Raw genomic sequence first — 5,166 nt, 5'->3', positions numbered from 1 at the left:
CCTCTTCGAAATCCTGCCTGTACTTCTGGTAGTTCTTGGTCCACATACTGCTGGAGCCTAGCTTGTAGGATTCTGAGCATAACTTTGCTAGCATGTGAAATGAATGCAATGGTGCGGTAGTTTGAACATTCTTTGGCATTGCCCTTCTTTGGGATCAGAATGTAAACTGACCTTTTGCAATTCTGTGGCCACTGTTGAGTTTTCCAAATTTGCTGGCATACTGAGTGCAGCACTTTTATTGCATCGTCTTTTAAGATTTTGAATAGCTCAGCTGGAATACTGTCACCTACACTAACTTTGTTGTTGCTCAGACTTCCTAAGGCCCATTTGACTTCACATTCCAGGATGTCTGGCTCAAGGTCAGTGACCACCCCATCGTGCTTATCAGGGATGTTAAGCTCTTTCTTGTATAGTTCCTCTGTGTAATCTTGCCATCTCTTCTTAATCTCTTCTGCCTCTGTTAGGTCCCTGCCATTTTGGTCCTTTATCATGCCCATCTTTGCATGAAACGTTCACTTCATATCTCCAATTTTCTTGAAGAGATCTCTGGTCCTCCCTACTCTATTGTTTTCTTCTATTTCTTGGCACTGTTCATTTAAGAAGGCATTCTTATCTCTTCTAGCTATTCTCTGGAATTCTGCACTCAATTGGATGTATCTTTCTCTTTCTCCCTTGCCTTTCACTTCCCTTCTTTCCTCAGCTATTTGCAAAGCTTTCTCAGACAGCCATTTTGCTTTCTTGCATTTCTTCTTCTTTGGGATGGTTTTAGTTGCTACCTCTTGTACATTGTTGCAAACCTCCGTCCATAGTTCTTCAGGCACTCTGTCTATCAGATCTAATTCCTTAAATCTATTTGTCACCTCTACTGTACATTTATCAGGGATATGATTTATGTCATACCTGAGTGGCCTAGTGCATTTCTCTACTTTCTTCAATTCAAGCCTAAATTTTGCAACAAGAAGTCTGAGCCACAGTCAGCTCCTCATCTAGTTTTTACTGACTGTATAGAGTGGGTTGCCATTTCCTTCTCCAGTGGATCACATTTTGTCAGAGCTCTCTGCTATGACCTGCCCGTCTTGGGTGGCCCTGCACGGCATAGCTCATAGCGTCATTGAGCTACGCAAGCCCCTTCACCACAACAAGGCAGTGATCCATGAAGGAGCTGACTGCTTGTGGAATGTACAAAAGTGGCAACTTTTCCTGCCCTTTGCTTATTTCTAAAGGGAAAGTTGTGGTAGGTTCCTGAAGCACAAACAACAATCCTTCCATGTCTTAAAGAACAGTGGTTACAGTAATACTGTATAAGCTTTCATGGACTACTCCATCAGATGCATAAAGTCTCCTAAACTGCATGGTGGTTGTGCACACTTTGTTGCAAGCTGTGAGGTCAGAGGGAAATGAAATGCTTCAGGCAATCTTATTAATAGTGATAGCTCTCAAAATGGTGATAACACAAACGTAGCATGCAGTGTAATAAAAATCTGTTATCCCAATCCAATTTAAGCCTCAGCAAATTGACATAACTGGGGTTGCTGGCAGTTTTAAGTCCAGCTGCTGACATTCATAACCAGGACCATCCAAACCTGATCCTGGGGACGAGCTCAGCCAGTAAATTTTGTCTGATTGCTTACTCCATAGCCCCAAGATCTACTTATCAAGCCTACCATTTCCCAAGAGTGTCTAATATCTCACCTTCAACCCCCACCTACAACATGCCCCCCATATTTTTCCTAAGATGATCAGATAAAAAGGAAATTGTTTAGAAGGCATTTAACAGACAAGTTAATGTGTAGTTGCTAACATTCTCTTCCATTTTTAACAAGTAAAGGGCCCTTTTTGCATTTATCAACACACACTTCAATATTGTTCTGTCCTGTTCTATAACTGCATGTTACTTTGTCTTAACACCTCTTTACTTCACTACGCACACCCATCCATTTTGGCTGTTCACAGCCTGATGCACTTTGGATGGGACTTGTAGTCCAGCCCATTTTCCCCAGCCTGCATTGCTAATGGTTCTGTTGGTTGGAGATAATGTAAATTGTAGCCTAACACCTCTGGAGGATACCGGCTTAAAACAGGCTGATGCGGTCCATTTGCAAGTTATGTAGAGAGCCTCTCCTGCAATTATGTGTGCAGCCTGGTGCAGCATGTGAGGAATCTGGTGTGCTGTCCTGACATAAGGCGCTGAAAAGGAAATCAAACAGCCCATTTCCAATCCCAGCCTCTTCCCCAAATGACACACAAGGATCACACTTCCCATGACATGTCATTTCAATGGAAGTTTAAGGTGGATAATGTGTGGCCCACTGGATATTTCAGCCAGCAACTCCATTCCACAAAATTAGCTCTGTTGACTAGGGAGGACAGAAGCTGTAGGCCAAAAGATCAGGTAGGCCCAAAGCAACCCATCTCTTTTAGTCTCTTACTACTAACTCAAGATGATAATAAAAACCCATCAATCAGCCTTCTAGTGTGTACAAAGCCCTTTGCATACCAGGTTTTGTAATCCCAAAAAGAACTTGGGAAAGGGTAGATCAATGTTATCAGTGCCTCCAAATGGAAGGTGAGATTTAGTCCTGGGTCTACAGTATTCCCACCGATCTGTCTCTTAGCCCTCTACTGTCCCCACTGCCTGTGTCTCCAGTCGTTATTGATGGGCCTCATCTAGTCCTATTTGAGCTTCACAACTGCTGGTCCCAGATGCAGATTTGCATCAACATTACACCCATAAGAATAGAGGTCTAGCCCATTTTCTGAGGTTGGGGGTGGGTGGGAGGCTAATCAGCAGTGAAATATGGAGATTTGCCACAGCATCTGCTCCCTGAGCAGAAAGCGACTTCAGCACACAGATCTCACTTGCTGCACTGGGCTTCAACCAATGCATGCTTTTCATTGATATGTATATTTTCCCCTTCCCAGAATTCTAGGCTCATTAACTTTATTTGTGCTGATAAAGATCAACTGTGTGCAATGCCGTTGGAACACACATCCTAACAGTTGGCCAGGAATTATGGGAATCACACTCCAACACATCTGGAAAGTGGCCAGTTGAGGAAGGCTGTTCTAGTATGTTTTAAGGAATAATTCCATTTATATAGCATTTAGGGCTTTAGTTCAATCTTTACTGCAGAAGTTGCCAGATAACATCCCAGTATCTCCAGTTAGGGCTGTAAAAGCAACCTGCTTGCTTGAAACTTGGCAAGGTGCCACCAATCATGGCCGATAATGCTGAGTAAAGTAGGTCAATAGTTGGACTCACTTACAAAGCAGGATCAGAAGGAAGCCAAAAATGTAGTTCAGAACAGTGTCTGAAGTAACTGACATTGCTTGTCTGCCAGCTGTCTGGCAAACTGGAATCAGCAGTTTGAAGTGAGTGTGCAAAGCATGGATTGTGCTAATCACTGTAGCTTGTTGTGCTCCTTGAATTGACAAATGGCTCTTGCCCCCCTGCCCCAAACACACACTTCTGCAGCATGGAGACAGAATTGGTTATCAACATATTGAAACCCAGTGTTGCAAGAAAGGAAAACTAAAGACAGGGATTATTTTGCTCTCTTGTATGTTTGGAGCAATTCTTGGTTGGGATTTCAAACTTCGTTAAGCACAAACTATATTCTGAATCCAGCCAACACTGCAGTCTTCTGGAAGAGAGAGTGGGTCAACTTGACCCTTTCAGGAAGTAACCAGTATACAAGCGGTAATATGAGCATGTTATGTTTAAGTTTTTAAACCAAAATTAACACTGCACCCAGGTGCACAGATGTAGTGTATGATAGTGCAATCACACAAATGCTGAACAAGAAACAAAGGGCAAAACAATTGCTTGGATGTAGTATGAGTTAACATTGTTCCAATCATGCAAAGCAGTCTATTGATTATGCATGACTATACTGTTGCACAAGAAAACCAGTGCTGCACAAACAAACGACAGATCGTTGGATGTGGAGTAGACTTGGTGAAAATTGCATCTTGGGTGAAACTGCTAATATGGGCACAATCTTTGTGAAAGTGTGACTTGTACAAATAGTGTTTAAATTCAATTCCCAAAGAAGCTTGTAGACTAAAAAGCCTGTAAGCTTTAGGATGAAATCCTATACATGCTTAGAAAGAAAAAAGGACTACAGCTTTCAGTAAGGCCCAGCTAGCCAACACCACAAGTTTTTTTAAATTTACAGAAGGGTCATTTCCAACCAAAAGCTTCCACCACGCCTTTCTTAGCGGAATTCATATGAAACTGTAATGAAAGAATTAAAAATCCTTGGTGGATTCCGTGGTAAAATAAACAGATGGGGTCCACACCAATTCAAGGATCTTCCCTGCGAACTTGTTGCATTATGAAGATGGTAAGAGCAGCAGGGTAAACAGACAAATACAAGCTATAACGCCTTGCAAGTGTCTTGTGTTTTCTTCAGTTGCCAGAAAAGAACATATCCCAATGTTTCCCTACTTATTCAAAAGTTCTTTGCTCTGAGCTGCTTTGCCAACTAATAATTCGCGTCCTTCCTTCTGTCCTGAGAAAAGTTCATCTTTATTGGGCTTTAATGCCAACCCATATGCAAAAAGTGGGTCATTTCCTTGAATTATATAATTGCTTTTTATATATCTATATAGATGGCCTTTTCCATCCCGTCTTTTTGTTTACATAACAATCTCAAAGGCTCAATTACCTTCCACTCCGCCCTGCTCCTCAAATCGCTAGGGTTACGCCCGCCACTCCCAACATGGCGTCTCCTTCAGTACCGATTAAAAACGAAGGCGCCGCTAAAGATGGCCGGCTGCACCAATCTTAGGTAGGGCTCCTGCCCATAATAAACATGGTGGCGACAGCATCGAAGGAAGCGTATCCCAGGTTCTATCGCAGTCGCGCATTACTTTACATTAGGGTTTTTTCTTTTTTTAAAGAAATACGCGCGTCCAATCTTCGCAAGGAAACCCTGCTTGGTCCTGCGTTTAATTTCTAGCGCCACGTCCAACCATCATGGCGGGAGAAACTGACGCATGCGCTGACGTCCTCGCACTTTGCCCTGCTCAACATGGTGCATCTCCGTCTCCCGGGCTCACTTGCCACACCTATCATGGCTGGACGGAAGCAGGTGGGCGGGGCCGCGAAAGAGCCGGGAGTGGGAAATAAGGTTTCCCTGCTTCTCGTTTCCGGGCAGGCGG

The sequence above is a fragment of the Varanus komodoensis genome, unplaced genomic scaffold, assembly GCF_004798865.1.
Source record: "Varanus komodoensis strain SLA01 unplaced genomic scaffold, ASM479886v1 scaffold22, whole genome shotgun sequence".
Classification (NCBI taxonomy): domain Eukaryota; kingdom Metazoa; phylum Chordata; class Lepidosauria; order Squamata; family Varanidae; genus Varanus; species Varanus komodoensis.
The sequence above is the reverse complement of the archived record's forward strand: the minus strand, read 5'-3'. Positions refer to the sequence as shown.